Genomic DNA, 16,751 nt, shown 5'->3' on the forward strand with positions numbered 1-16,751 from the left:
TTTATCCTCACAACAACAATCTTGTGAGTTAGGTTATGTTGAGAGAGTAACTGGCCCAACCTCATCCAGCTAGCTTCTGTGACAGAATGGGGATTTGAACTTTGGCTCCAAGATCACTAGTCTTCTAACTACTATTCCATAGTGGCTCATTGGACAGGACTGTGCATAGAATCCTAGAGTTGGAAGGGGCCTTACAGACCACCTAGTCCAACCCCCTGCCCAATTCAGGAACAACCTAAAGCATCCTGATGGGGTTGCCAGGTCCCTCTAGTCCCCTGGTTGGGGGACTGGGAACCTGGCACTCACCCTCTGTGATGTCTGGTGTCCCTTCTTGTATGCGCGCGTAGTGTGCGTGGGCTGCCAGTATGTGTGATGATAACTTCACTTCCAGGAAGTGATGTCATCACGTGGGTCAACGGGTGGCCCAGCATGCGTTCCTGTGCTTGCTGAAGGGCTGAATTCTCCCTCCCCGCATGCCCAATTTGGCCCAAAATGAGCCTGTTGAGGGGCGCAGGGACATGATACACTGTACCGCCCAGGGGGCATGCCATGCTGCCAGGGGGGTGCCCCCCTGCTGGCCAGGTAAGTGGGGTTGGGGGGGAGGAGGTGGGCACAGGGGATCCCCTGCCCCGGGCAGGGGATCGGCAGCTCTAATCTCCAACAACTATTCAGCCAGCTGCTCCTTGAAGACCGCCAATGACGGGAAACCCACCACATCCCTAGGTAGCTGATTCCACTGCTGAATTACTCTTAATGTGAAGAATGTTTCAAGTCATATCCTCTGTTGCCAACAGGAACAGCTTCCTCCCTTCCCCTAGGTGACAGCCTTTTAAATACTCGAGAGCAATCATGTCTCCGCTCCCCCTCCTCTTCTCCAAACTGAACATTCCCAAGTGCCTCAGTGTCTCCTTGCAGGGCTTGGTCTCCTGGCCCCTGATCATCCTGGGCCGATTCCAGATGACTAACCTTAAGGCGCTTCATGCCGCCCTCTTCCGGATCGCGACGGGGAAAATGCGAAATATCGCGTTTCCTCGCGCGAGTTTTGCACGTCGTCGCGCAAAACTCGCGCGAGGAAACGCGATATTTCGCATTTTCCCCGCCGCGATCTGGAAGAGGGCGGCATGAAGCGCCTTAAGGTTAGTCATCTGGAATCGGCCCTGGTTGCTCTCCTCTGGACTACTCTGTGCTGTTTCTTTTAATTTCACCCCCCGCAACAGATATTTAAAATATGTTGAAAGAATTTCCTAATTCTGTTCAAATAAAGGATAATACTACTCACAGACATCCCATTCCCAGTGAACAATAAGTGGAAGAATCACTTCTGCACATCAGAGCACATGAAATATTTTGTATCAGACTAAATAAACAGTATATTGTTTTGAGGCAGCATTTTCTAAAATCTATTACTATCTTTATACTTTTTCTTGAAATGTCTGTTTTGATTGACTTCAATGAGAATTTCAAAGACGGTGAAATGTTCATACCTCTATCTTAAATTTCCAGCTTTATATAAATGTTAATTCAGTAATCTGTTTTTTAAAAATCATCAAAGAAAGAATGAGATGATGGAGGCAGGTGTGAAACTTGGCCAGAAATTATAGGTTTTCAGATCTGTCATTACGTTTTGAGCCCATCATAGCCTTAGAAGAAAATCAAATGGTATTTGAAAGATATATTATTATAATTATTATGAAACTTGAAAGATCCTTCTTCTTCTTTGTCATTTGTCTGAGACATGGAGCCTTCTCCCACTGTAGTTCTTACATTGTCTGTAGAGCTATATAAAATATATACAAACTTATTTTAGAAGCCCATAAACCAGATGTTCACTCTCTAAAACTGTTAAGATAAAGCAAAGTTTATTTGCGAAGAATATCTTCATTGTACTGTTTTTTACTGATTTCCAAGAAATGTCTTTGTTTTTCAGCTTAGAACTTGTTTGGTGGAACTAAATTTAATTGGTGCATATTTGTATAAGCTTATCATTTTAGGAGGCAAACATTCACCGTATCAACACACAAACAAACAATTGGGTTTAGTTATGCTACAAGAAACAACATCCTATTGTAGGGAAACCACAGGGAGTAACACAATTTGGCATCTATCAGCAAGCAAGTGATGTTCTAGAACAAAGGTTAGAAATAGTACACAACTATAGTTGGATCCAGGGACTGGTATGTGCACATGCTGTGTGAATGAAGTTCATGTGCATACAAATTGCTCCATTCCTTTCAGTAAACAAACAGATGCATTCATAGAGTTGGTATGTCCATTAATGGAAATGGGGAAGTTCTTGTGGACGAGGGATGCGCTGGAACCCTTAGACCTACAGCAGACTGCGAGAATGGGAAGGTGACGGCTACACTAGCCACAGAAAACCATGACTTTTGTATACTCTTGTTGTCTGGACTTATGGTGATATGGCTGATTGTGGAGACTGTATTGGAACATATAAAGAGAAGGTGGCCTGCAATCATCAAGGCTTCCAGATATATATTGTGTCCTGCCAGTTGCTTGATCTGAAGAAGTGAGCTGTGACACACGAAAGCTCATACCCTACCACAAATTTTGTTCATCTTATAGGTGCTACTGGACTCTTCCTCTTTTTTACTGCCAGTTGCTTCACATGCATATTCCTTTTCTGAAATCCCAGGCAAGCACCAAAAACAAAAACATGCAAACAAAAAAAAACCAGAATGTTTATTGCACTCCATCTAAACCAGAAGGGGACTGTGGCTCAGTGGTTGCGCATCTACTTGGCATGCAGTAGGTCCCAGGTTCGATCCTTGGCATCTCCAGTTAAAAGGACCAGGTTGTAGGTGATGTGAAAGACCTCTGCCTGAGATTATGAGGAGCTGCTGCCAGTTTGAGTAGACAATACTTACCTTGATGGACCAATGATTTGCTTCAGTGTAAGGCAGCTTCATATGTACATATGTACACCCATGACTGGTAGGTGGAAGTCAGCTTGGTTAGTTGCATGTTGAGAAAGCCTGTGTTATGTGATTATTTTAATGGCATGTATCCTCCTTCCTCACTGAGCAAAGTTTGAAGCTCTCTTCCAGACAGGGCTGGATCAAGAGATCCTGTTGCCCTATAGTAAAAAGTCCAGTAGCACCTTTAAGACTAACCAACTTTACTGTAGCATAAGCCTTCGAGAACCACAGTTCTCTTTGTCAGATGCATCTGACGAAGAGAACTGTGGTTCTTGAAAGCTTATGCTACAGTAAAGTTGGTTAGTCTTAAAGGTGCTACTGGACTTTTTACTCTTTTGCTACTACAGACTAACACGGCTAACTCCTCTGGATCTGTTGCCCTATACTATGTCAAGTTTAAGAGGACGGAGCATCACCAAAAAAGCCAGTCCTCAATCTGGTGCAATTTTGGCATCATTTGCTCCCCAAATGGTCCCTCCCTGGAAAAATTCCCCCATAGGGAATAATGGGCCCAATTAATTCTGAATATTTTCACAATTAACAGGGAAGCCAATACTGATAGAAGTATTTTTTTCGGGTATATTTTTGGACTGGGTATACCAAATCGAACACCCGAACAAAAGACACACCCCTATTAAGGAGAATTTCCTCTAGTTTATGCAGGCCTTCCATTAATGGGAGATCCATTGAAGTTGGAGAAAGGCTCTTTAAAGTGAAGGTGAACTTCTTAGGCTGGAAGAACAATCTCTGGCCTCAGTTAGGATATATGACACTGCGTTTATGTCGTCTTTGGCCCTCGGAGTTTTCTCAAGAGGGGCTTTATCCAGGAAGAACAGGATAGCTGCTTGCTGAACAGAGGCAGAAGAGTAGTTAGGTCACGGTGCAGGTGACTTTTTAGCATGCTGGGACTGGAGAGTTCCAGTCTCAGGCTATGTACTCAACTGTCCGCTCAACAGCTGAAAAAAACACAAGAGGCATAAGTCATCACATTCATGTAACAGGTTACACATACACATAAAAAAGATGATCAAAAACAAAGGGGGTGCCATAGATATTCCTTACCCTGGAGCACCATTTTGTTTAGACCTACCCATGGAGATATGGAAGCATTTTCTGCCTTAACCTGAAACCTGAGTACATGCTGTTGGAAGAAGGGACTGGCGATGTCTCTTGCTCAGGCCTTTAGGATAGTCAGCCGAGAAGAAGGAAGGCAACAACCATAGAGTCAGTTAGATCGATAGGCTGCTATCAGTCTCCTCCCTGCCAGGAGAACTTCCTTCCCTTCTCTCCCCCTCCTCTCTCTCTTCTTCCCTGCATGCACCAGGAGAGGCAGCGTGGTGTCTCCTCCTGAGAGAGATGACCTATTTTCAATCTAAACCCATCCTTAGCTAGTTAGATCAGTTATTTGTTCTGTCTCTCCACTAATCTTAAGTGAATGTATTTCTTTAGAAAAATAAAGCGTTATTGGTTCTCTAACTTGGATGTGAGCTTTCTGCATGCAGTTTGTTTAATTAACGTGCCTTAACTAAAACCCACTACATGCATGATGGTTGCCAATTCCAGGTTGGGGACTTCCTGGAGATGAGTGGGTAGAGCCTGAAGAGAGTGGGGTTTGGTGAGGAAAAGGACCTCAGTGGTAAAAAAAAAAATGGAGTAAAATACCCTCCAAAGTAGGCATTTTTTCCAGGGGAACTGCTATCTGCAATTTGAAGATCAGTTGTGATTCTGGGAGCTCTCCAGGCCCTACCTGGAGACTGGTAACTGTATGATGGAGGTCAAAGAAGATGATCTTAAGAGATAAACAATGTTAAGATAGAAAATGGTCACATCAGCCAGTCTCAGCAGGGGTTTGTTTACTACACTTCATGTCAAGCTGTTCAGCAACTTTTTCTCTGGATCCTGAGCCTGAGAAAGGTCAATTCCATCTAAATGTGGAACCAGCTAAGTCCCAAAATGGTTCAGGAATTCATCTTCTCCCACCATCAACATAAGTTTAAAAATCTTTGGGTAAGCTCTCTGGAATTAGAACTAATACTTCAGTAGGCCATTAAACATTGAGTTGGCGAAGCTGATAGAAAGGCCAATCTTGGTTTTCTAGTCAGCCTCTGCTTATTCTGGCAGACGAGTAATTTTGCCTTTCTAAATGTAAAGAAGAAAATAATGCCTCATGATTAATGGTCTTTCTTAGAAGCAATGAAAGAGCTACATATAGCTGCATTTGAGAAGATTTGTTTATGTGCTGTGTGACATTTATCATCATTTTTTCCCTAAAAACAAAACAAGAAATTATTCAATTTATAAGTGGGTAGATATTGCTGCCCACAAGGAAAGATGAATAAATCAAGGAAGAAATTTGGGAGTAATTTCAAAATAAAGACTATTATCAGTCCCCAATGGTAGACTGATGGTGGTGTATGTATTCTTCAGTAGCTAGAGAAACAAATAAATCTATGGGGAAGTACATTTGTTCACTTCCATTTCATATTTCCCTCCACTCTCCAATCCCTGTTTTTTTTCCCTTGCTGCAATACTTTAGCTTTTATTTTTTATTCTGCTGTGTGGTGAAATGCCTTATACCCCAGAATTTTGCATACCTCAGAATTTGCACACCCCAAATTGTGTGTCAAGGTTTCTCATAACTGGATCTTTACTCTGTACAAGTTCAGAGATTACAAAGTGCCTTTGGTGGCTAGCTAGAAGGAATAAGAAAGAAGGATGGCACACTGTTTTCTTGGAGAACCAGCTTTATTTTGAAATATAAACATCTCCCTCAGTTACATGATGTTCTTAGGGTAGCAAGTGTGAAGCCTTAGGGTTAGCTGAAGCAAGTTTTGTATTGAACATAGAGAGTACAGAGACGACAGAAGCAGAAAGTTTAACAAAACAACAAAGTAGTTTTATTTCTGTACAGGTTGTGGTGAATTCTCTTTAAAGCTTGAAGTTACCAAGTCCATTCATCACCAGAGTCAGGCCTTGCAACCTGTCCTTTCCCAGAGGCAGAATTGAACTTCTCCTTCAGCAAGCCTGCTTTATCCCAAAAGACAGGTTTTAAGATTTCCAATGTCTCCTGAGATGGGTTCTCTCTCAAGTGAACTCAGGAAACACAAACTCTATTTCCACACATTCACTGGTTTAGCCTGCTTATACACTAGGCCAAGCCCAAGACAGGATCCCTCCAGTCACCCCTTTCTCTGAAGGTTCAGACCCTTTCTGATCTGTGTTGACAGCATGAGGGCTTTTTCTCTCTCTCCCTCCCATCCCACCATTCCAGCCCTTCCAGAGGTCCTCCAGACTAGCCGCTAGCTTCTCTGCTCTCATGCCAAAAAGGACTAAAAGGGATTGATGTTTTTCCTCTCAGGAGCAGGCCACCTGCTGGCCATCACAGTATGACTCCCATGGCTTGAAGCCATCCAGTGCCACAGAAATGCAAATGACTTTAGCCAGGAGAAGGACAATAGGCAAGCTAATACCGTTTAGATGGGTAGCTCTGTTGGTCTGCAGTAGAATGGCAGGATTTGAGTCCAGTGGCATCTTGGAGACCAACAAGACTTTTAGAGTGTAAGCTTTCGAGAGCCAGATCTCCCTTCTTCGGACTCGTGCCTGAACAAGGGAGCTCTGGATCTCGAAAGCTTACACTCTGAAAATCTTGTTGGTCTCTAAGGTGTCACTGGACTCAAATCCTACCTCACTGATAACCACACCGAAAACTATAGAGCTTGGGAGGTGTACTGTTCCAGCAGCAAGCAGAATATGTTGTTCTGTTAATCAATATGTACTAGACTAGAATGTATGCCTATAGTTTTAAGAGAAGTGCTTCTTGGGAGTTGTAGTTCCTTACCCTACAGGTTCAGTTCCTGGGGCATTCAGAGCCTGCCAAAACTTGTTGGGACCATTTCCTTCTTTGTTCATTCACACCTCAGCAGGGAGAGGAGCAAGTCATCTCTCTTTTTTCTCCACATTCACTTGGTCTAATGCTCCACCAAGCACCTTTATGCATGAAAGATGCACTCTCTCCTTCTGTTATTTAGTAAGAACGGTGAGTAGAGATACCTTGAATGTATGAAGAAGTTGAATAAAAACCATTTAAGTTTGTAACCCACGTGTGTGCGTTGATACTTGACGACAAAGGGTTGGGATGCCCTCCTCGCATCAGAATAGGAGGCCAAAAGGCAAGGACAGATATTCCTTCTGGGACAGGGAAAGAAACAGGGTCTGCAAAGGGAGGGGTAGAGAGAAAAGGTATAAAAACCCTGGGCATGAGAAAGAAGCTGTCTTAACCACCGGCTATTTTGCCATTGTGACTGCAAGCCACTCACTCAAAGCAGTCTTCCTGTATGCCTGGACTCTTTATCTTGAGCACGTGTCTGAGAGCCAAGCTACAAGTGACGAATGACACTTGCCTGGCAAGTGAACAGACTCACGTGTATTCCTCCCTGTTCACTTGCCCTCCACTTGCCCTCCACGCAATCACCGTAGGGCCAAGCTACACATGACGAATGACACTTGAACAGCAAGTGGATTGAGTGGAGGGCAAGTGAACAGGGAGAAATACACTTGCTGTTCAAGTGTCATTCGTCATGTGCAGCTTGGCCCGTAGTCTATTCACTTGCTGTTCAAGTGTCATTCGTCACTTGTAGCTTGGCCCTGAGATCACAGTGAGAGAGCTTCAAATGTTGGAATGAGGTAATGGACTCTTCTTAAAGACTTATGTCAGGTCCAGTATTCTTCTTCATGTCTCCCAAAGTGGAAATCCTTATCAGGACTTCTTGAGCCAAACCAGTTAAACATTTATTTTCTTTCAAATGTGCAGGAAGATTTGTGTCACCTAATCCCTGCTATGGTTAATAGCTGCAATACCCCCCTTTGTCCAGCTGCACTGATGGCGCTGAAGTGCAGGAGAAAGCCAACACGCCTCTCCTCTGAAAAGCTGCCATAGCAGTATTGTGAATAAGGTATGTTGGTGCTGCTCGCCAGAGTTACTGGTTTGAGTCTTCTTTTAAATGACTCTGAGTTCATGGTAACTCCAGAGCAATAAATGGACCTGTGTGGATTGCAGGAGTGAATCTGACCATAAATATCCATAACTCTTCTACATGGAAATGATCAAGTATGATCAAAACATCTGAACATTCACCAGGCGCAAGTGGGTATGTACTTTAATAGCTAGCTCTGGGATTAAGGAACTGCTGAAGTATAAAAAATTAAAATGCTTATTTTGCCTCCTTTGCTCCTTCTGATCCACTCCTCGGTCATGAATTCTGAAGACGCATGAAGGAAACGCAATTAGCACGCTTCCTTCTCGGCTGGAACCATGCTGCTATTTTTAAAGGGAAGTGGAAAGCATTCTTCCACTTACAATCGCATGTAAATTGTATAATTTATTAATAATTTCAGGAGCACTTGATATTTATTTTAATTAATCTTTAAGTCAGACACGAACACTGGGGAGTAACAGCGGGTCATCTGGAAAGGCAAAAAGTTGTTGGCATTTTTCCCCCTAAAAAAAAAAGTTTAAGAAAAAAGCAAGAGAAGATTCTTTTAATGAAAATGTAAATAATTCAAATCAAAGCCAAGTTAGTATTAAAAAGTTTGGGGTAAACTGAAATCTAAAATACTAGTTTTTTTTCATTGAAATATTAATGGGCCCGAGTTCAGTTACTTAGATAGACTCTTAGCTTATACATTCCCCAAGGCTCGAATGAAACCTAAAAATAGCCATTTAAAAACCAATGATATGTATAAATTGATGAGATGGAACATGTATCGAAACCTCAGCACATCAGTTGAACATCTGTCAGCCAAAACGAGTTCTCCTGTAAAGATCTGAAGCATTTTCAAAGGACATGCCAGCTCCAGTCTGATGACTCTGCCTTATGTTCAGTTAGGTCATTGGTGTGTCTAAATAAGGGGTTTATTTTTATTTTTTATTTTACATTATTTACACTCAGCCTTTTCTTCTCAATGGGGACCAAAAGCTGCTTACATCATTTTCTTTTCCAGTTTATCCGCACAGCAACCCTGTGGTGTAGGCTAGGCTGAGACCATGTGACTTCTACAGCAGAGTGGAGATCAACACAGTTGTTCCATGGGTGCAAGGACTTCTGCTTGTGGAGCATAACTTTCTCAACTCTAATATCACCACCACCTCAAATCCTGTTCCTGGAGGTCCCTAGGAGCAGGATGTTAGGGGGTCTTTTAGGCTGCTGTAGGAAGGAGGAGCCAAGAAGGTTGCTCTCCACAAGTTGCTCCTCCCTTATGTCACTTGTGAACGTGCTGCCTGGGATCCTACCACAATATTGGCTCCTAGGGTTAGCAGCTGCTCTCCAGGCTGGTTCAAGGAGGTATTTTGTCCCCCTAAGAAAGTATACCCATTACCTCCTCTTCGAGTTTGGTGTAGTGGTTAAGAGCAGCAGGGCTGTAATCAGGAGAGCCAGGTTTGATTCCCCACTCCTCCACTTGAAGCCAGCTGCGTGACCTTGGGTCTGTCACAGCTCTCAGAGCTCTCTCAGCCTCACCCACCTCACAGGAGGATTGTTGTGAAGATAATAACAACACACTGCTCTGAGTGTGGCATTAAGTTGTCCTGAAGGCCGGTATATAAACTGAATGTTGTTGTTGTTCCTGTGCCACTTCAGGTCCAGGAGATGATGTCTATCCGCACTCACATCCCCAGGAGTCAGACCAGTCACTGTAGCATGCCAGCAGCCCCCTCATCGTGCCACTCCAAGCAGGCACTTGGGTGGCCTGACAAGAGAACTGGCCCTGCTCCAAGGACTCAAGCCAAGACCTTTCCCACCCTGGCTTTTCCGATGCAGACATAGCATCTGGGAATGTCTGCTTGCAAAAAATTATATATATATATATATATATATATATATATATATATATATATATATATATATATATATATATATATATATATATATATATATAGTTACTTCCAACCCTGTGTTTTCCTTGGAAGGCAAATGTGAGGTCAGGGGCCACTCAACGAGCAGGGAGTCCTTCCCACATCTGCCTTTTCTTCTTTGCAAATATACCTCTCAGGAATTGTTAATCTTTTTTTTATTTTCCAGCTAAAACTTCATGTAAGTCCTGTGGAGGGAATGCCAGTTTGGAGAGGGGAGCATTTGCAGTGGAGAATCAGTGGGCAAGAGGGCAGTTAAACATCCATCCATACTACTTGCTAATGGTCTCCTATAAACATGTCTATCCTCCATGCCCAGCAAACACAGGGTAGGGGGATACACGCTTGTCAAGGTTACATAAGGGTTACCCCTTACATGAGAGAGCAGCTGTGGATTATGTGTCTGATGGATTTCAGAAAGTACTGAAGTGTGCAGTATCGACGTTGATGCTTAGTAAGCCGCATGGAGCCTTGAGGTTGGCTGGGCATGTTGTAAATCCAGAGAGCTTTGTTTGATGCTTAGAGCTGTGCCACTATCTTTCTACAATGTGGTCAAGATCAAGCCACTGAGGGCCAGTTTGGTGTAGTGGTTGAGAGCAGCAGGACTCTAATCTGGAGAACCGGGTTTGGTTCCCCACTCCTCCACTTGAAGCCAGCTGGGTGACCTTGGGTCAGTCACAGCTCTTCCAGAGCTCTCTCAGCCCCGCTCACCTCACAGGGTGATTGTTGCGGGGATAATAATAATATACTTTGTAAATCGCTCTGAGTGGGTAATAAGTTGTCCTGAAGGGCGGTGTATAAATCAAATGTTGTTGTTATTCAGTCATTTATGGAGGCTGGGCAAGACACCCTTCTTCACAGCATGTCCCTTTCTCATACATACTTACACGGGGCAGATGGGCTATCAGACTGGATCAACCTAGCCCCTCACCCATCTCTAGCTGTTGTTTTTCCTCATCACCTTTGCCATCTTCTGCTCCATTTGCTTCCTTTTCCTCTTCTAGCCCAACCCACCGGCAGTAAGGAGGAGGAGCATCTGCGGCCACGGTCACAATCTCTAGGCCATAGCCGCGGAGTTTCTTATGCCTCTAGGCTTAGCGCTCTCTTCCTAGGACTGCAGAGGGATTGAATCCTAAATTTTTTCTAGGCACTGATCCTGAAGAGCATCTTTCCCCTAAACTAAAAAGCCAACTCTGTCTTTCCTCTACCTCCTTAGTGCGGGAAGAGCTTCAAAAAAGTTCAGGGGGCGTCTTCTCTGAATGTATAAGAAGCACCTCTTTTGAATTAATTGCCTCCATTATAGTTGGATGTCTGGAGAGAAGACAGGATTGTATAGCCTGATCTCATCAGATCTTGGAAGCAAAGCAGGATTGGATGAGCGACAACCGAAGAAGGCTCTGCAGAGGAAGGCGATGGCCAACCGCCTCTGCTTCTCACTTGCCTTGAAAGGCCCTAGCTGGGGTTGCCATAAGTTGGTTGCGACTTTGATATCACATAGGTGGATATTTGACTTAGACCATCCCAACATTTTGCAATTAGCCCCATTCCTTTAGCAACCATTGGGGGCAATGCTTGATATTGTTGCTCTAAATTCCCAGAATGACCACATTCTCAGCAAGGTTTGGGGTTGCTATAGAACTTCATAGACATTTGGTGTGAACCGTGGTTTTCTTGCCCTGACCTTTAGCCTTCTCTGTTTCCCAGACTTTTTTGACCTCTGGTCCCTCTTTCTGTACAACGTTTTGTTTTGTTTTTAGACCAATCACACATGAGTTTAGCACACATATAACTTCAAACATTTACTCTCCAAGTGCAGCTTGGGAGGAAATCAAATTGTCCAGGACTGGCACCCATGCCAGGTGAAGTGTTTGCTTTAGCAGCTGTCCCAAAGATTCTGGCTCTCGTGCCCCCTCTCTTACAGCTATTCGGTGCCCCACCTTAGAGCAGAACCACAAGTGACAAAAGGCACAGATTGGACACTTGTCTGCTTCCCTCAAGTTTTGATGGGAAATGTAGGCAGCTTGGCGGAATGTTGGACAAGTGACAGTTGAAAAGTCCATTGGACAGCAGTTAGAGAGCGAAGCTGCGAGTCCAGGATGCTGACATTTCCCGCCAAAACTTGAGGGAAGCAGACAAGTGTCGAATCTGTGCCTTTTGTCACCTGTGGTTCTGCGATACTTTACAGATTGGCAGCCTCTGCCCTTGTTTTATCTGTTCTCGATCCTTTCCCATAGAATCAGAGAAGCTTGATCCACACAATCACTCAGTCTTAGGCTTGGCTTACGATACCAGGAAGATCGGCCGAGCATACTGGTCTCTCTCTCACACCAGATCTCCATTTACTCAGAAGCCATTATATGAAATGATGAACGGCTTGGGCAATAGGGCCTTTGGGAAACTTCAACTCTGTTACTTCGCTTTTTAAAAAACTGGACTGTAACCACAAACAGTCCCTATTTTGTTTTGTTTCATGCTATTTTAAGTTACGTTATCACGCTTTTTGATGGACTGCAAAGACACGGGATTTTTTTTTTTGAGTGGGTGGTGAAGTGTCCTATTGCTCTTTCTTAATTAGATTACAGCAAAAATAGCAACATGAGTATAAAAATAGAAGCCATATCAACAAATATGCAAGAAGGAAGGTTTTTTTAAAAGATAAAAATAACACTTCATAAAGGTCTGCCAACAGCCTGTTGCTTTTACATGAATAATTGTGGATTCATACCACATTTCCGCATTCTCTTGGTTGTGATGGATAAGAAAGTATTCACTGGAAAGAAATTATGAGAACAATCTTCATCTGGTCTACTCAGAAGTAAGCCCCACTTTTATTTAATGGGGCTTGCTTCCAGGAAAGTGCTTTTTTTTAAAAAAAAGATTGCAGCCAGTACCTACTATATTCTGGGGTTACTGAGGACTAAAGCCCCCTTCTTTACACATTGAGTATTTATTTATTTATTTATTTACAGTGTTTCATTCCAGGGCAGATAGCAAGGGTTTTCAAAGTAATAATGCTGTTAGATTGAATGCATTTGCGTATTTTACTATTTATCACTTCATTTATCTCCCACCTTTTCCTACCCATTTACTGATGACATTTTTATCATCTGACCGCATGAGAAAGAAGTTCGTGAAAAATTTCACCAGGACTTCGGCAACTGTCGCTGCACCATCAAGCCGACCATGAATCAATCTACACAAGAAGTACGTGTACAAATATATGATGGACACATTAATACCACTTTACATTGGAAATGTACTGGTCACCAAACATATTGGGGTGAAGAGTGCTGTCAAGTCATAGCTGACTTACGGTGACCCCTGGTTGGCTTTCAAGGCAAGAGACTAATAGAGGTGGTTTGCTACTGCCTGCCACTGCAACCCTGGCCTTCGTTGGAGGTCTCCCATCCAATTACTAACCAAGGCAAACCCTGCTTAGTTTCTGAGATCTGACGAGATCAGGCTCACCTGGGCTATCCAGGTCAGGGCAGCAAATATATTAACGTGCCTCAAGGTACCATCCTGAACATTCCAAACTATCCATTGCCTACAACCAAGTAATATGCTACAGCCACACCTGTTCCAATCCCTCTAACGGATATTCTCACTGGAGGGATCCGCAACATACATTTTTGGAATTACACCTGATGCAGTCAGGAAGCTGATTGATAAAGCCAGAATGGTTCTCGTGGATAACCTGCCACGAGAGAGGCCCAAACAAAATAGCAACAGAAAGCCGCTGGTGGTCACATACAGCTCACAGCATCATTAATGACCTACAGTCTGTATTCCTCTTTTGCAGGCTGTGGGAGGCAGGCTCTTTCTTGCCCACAGATGAGGGATGCCAATTCTGGGTTGGGAAATTCCTGGAGATTACTGGGGTGGAGCCTGGGGAGGGAGGGTTTTGGGAGGTAAGGGACCTCATCTAGGTATTATGCCATATAGTCCACCTTCCAAGGCAGCCATTTACTCCAGGGAAACTGATCTATGTTGCCTGGAGATCAGTTGTAATTCTGGGAGATTTCCAGCCACCACCTTAAACGACTCCTCACTTACAATAATGCACTACCTAACATGGACATAGACTCTGGGGCCAGGACCTTTGATTAACTAAGACGTCAACTTTGTCCCCATATACCCTCTAACAACACAGTCACCGGACCTTACAATACCACCTGTAACATCACTTGTCAACAATGCCCTTCTACTCTACATTGGACAAACAGTCCCTACACAAAACAGTAAATGGACATAAATTTGACAATAAAAACAACAATTCTCAGAAACCAGTGGGAGAACATTTTCATCTTCTAGGACATTCCTTTGCTGACCTTAGAGTGGCAGCTCTCCTACAGAGAAGCTTCAAAGGAAGCAAAATCAGAAAGAGTCCAGTAGCACCTTTAAGACTAACCAATTTTATTATTCCTTCAAAGGAAGGTTACTGTATGAGATTGCCAATCTAGAATTCATCAACAAGTTGAGGATAACGGATTCCCTCAGGGACATAGGATTCTTACCTCATCACAGATGCGAATGTTCTTCATTTCCCACCTCTATGCATATCTCCTAGCACTAATCAAGCTGATTGCTTCTGCATCCTGACTCCAAGTGGCTCTTCTTTGCAACATCCCTTCTACCCTGTCAAGTCCCCCAGTGGGGGTGGGAGATCCCCTGCTCCCACCCTCTGCCCCTCACCACCACTCACCTGGCCGGCAGGAGGGGAAAGGCAGGGGAACAGACCTCCCAGGTTTGTTCCTGCGCTTTGAAGCGGGCCGATTTGGGCCTCCAGCAGGTCAAATCGGGTCCTTTTAGGGCCCGAATCGGTCCACTGTGAAGGGCAGGAGCACACCCGGGCACACCCCTGCCCAATGACGTCACTTCATGCCGCCCCAGGAGCGTGCATGCACAAAGGACATGCACAAAACAAAGAAAAAAGTGAGTGCCAGTTCTCCTCATCCCTCTAGGAAGGTAAGGGGACCCGGCAACCTTCCTCCCTCCTCCTGACGTGGATATTACTGATCTTCATTCCTATTTGTATCTTACAAAGTGAGGATTAACTCATGAAATCTTATTACCTGGGAAATTTTGTTGGTTTTTAAAGTACTTTAAGGGGGTTGGATTAGATGACCCTAGAGGTCCCTTCCAACTCTATGATTCTACGATACTATTGGACTCAAGTTTTGTTCAACTGAGGCCTGTTTGACTCCCAGTAGCAATCAAGACTGGTTGGTCACTTGACCCGAGTCCTTTCTTCTGCTTTTTATGGTGGTGAAGAGAAAACTAATGGTTCAAATTCAAAATTATGCAAAGCTCCCAAGCCAACATGCAAGACTCATGTTATTCTCAGAATGTGCTTTATAACCTCTAACCTCACACCAGCCCTATGAGGTAGGCTGCTGGCATTTCTATTTTACAGCTAGATATCTGAGTAAAACAGACAGTGGCCAAGTAAGCACCAGCTGTCCTATCTGCCCTTGAGTTCCAGAATGCCTTTCCTTTATTTCATTTAAGAGCAGTGGGACTCTAATCTGGAAAGCTGTGTTTAAGTCCCCACTCCTCTTCTTGAAACTAGCTGGGGGACCTTGGGTCAGCCACAGTTCTCTCAGGGCTCTCTCAGCTCCACCCACCCCACAGGGTGATTGTTGTGAGAATAATAACAACACACTTTTCAAACTGCTCTGAGCGGATGTTAAGTTGTCCTGAAGGTTAGTAGATAAATCAAATGTTGTTGTTGTTGCTGCTGCTGTTATTAATATCCCGTATTTGTCCCTAAAGCAGCTTACACCATTCTTTTCCATTTTATCTTCACAACAACCCTGTGAGATAGGTTAGTCTGAGAGTGAGTGACGGGCCCAATGTAACCTAACAAACCACTAACCCAACTGGCTTTCCACATCTAACTTTATATTTATTTATTGGATGGCACAGCAGGGCAGGTCTATTTACAGTGTAATCCTAAGCAGAGTTACTCCAGTCCAAGCCTATTGATTTCAATGGGCTTGGACTGGAGTAACTCTGCTTAGGATTTCACAGGATCAGAGCTCATTTCGAGGGGGAACGCGTAGGAACGCAGTTCTGGCAGTTCCCCAAAGAGGTCACATGTCAGGTGGCCCCGCCCACCTGACTCTCGACCATTTTAGGCCTGTTTCAGCCTGGATTGGGGCCAAAATGGCCCGGATTGGGCCTCTGACGGGTGGTAGATCACTCTCCCACTCAACAGCAGCCCGATCCTGACCATTTTGGCCCCCTTTTTGGCCATTTTCAGCCCCTTTTTGCCAGTTTGGGCCCAATTTTGGCCCTGAATGGCCAAGATTGGGTCCAAAACAGCCAGGATAGATGATGTCAGCAGGTGTGGCATATGCAAATCAGTTATGTTAATGACACACTTCTGACGATGTCAAGGGGCATGACATATGATAATGAGATATGCTAATGAGTTCCTCCAGCTCTTTTTCTATGAAATGACCCCTGGTTAGGATAGTTAAAATTATTAATGTATAAGTTCCTGTTCTGTCTGCAATACGGAAAGTAATTTGTGAACAAACATGATGAGGAGAAGCAGGGCGTTTTTTTCCTCCTTTACAACAGAGAAATTGCAAATTAGATTCACCTAAAATCATTCATGGTACAATCCCAGACAGAGTTACACCTTTTTAAATTCAACAGAATCAGTGGGCTTGGAAGAGTATATAACCTATTTGCGAATGCACTGCCAGAGAGGCTCTTGGTGTATGGAAGTGCATGTTTGAACTCAGATGTTTACTACTATTAGTACAGCATTCTTAACGACTGAACCACCTGGGCTGTTATTGGCTGATCCCGCACAGGTTGGATAATGCACTTTCAATGCACTTTATATCAATCGTTTGAGGTGGGTTTTTTGTTCCGCTCACAAAAAAATCCTTTCC

The sequence above is a fragment of the Eublepharis macularius genome, chromosome 9 (genome assembly GCF_028583425.1).
Source record: "Eublepharis macularius isolate TG4126 chromosome 9, MPM_Emac_v1.0, whole genome shotgun sequence".
Lineage (NCBI taxonomy): Eukaryota > Metazoa > Chordata > Lepidosauria > Squamata > Eublepharidae > Eublepharis > Eublepharis macularius.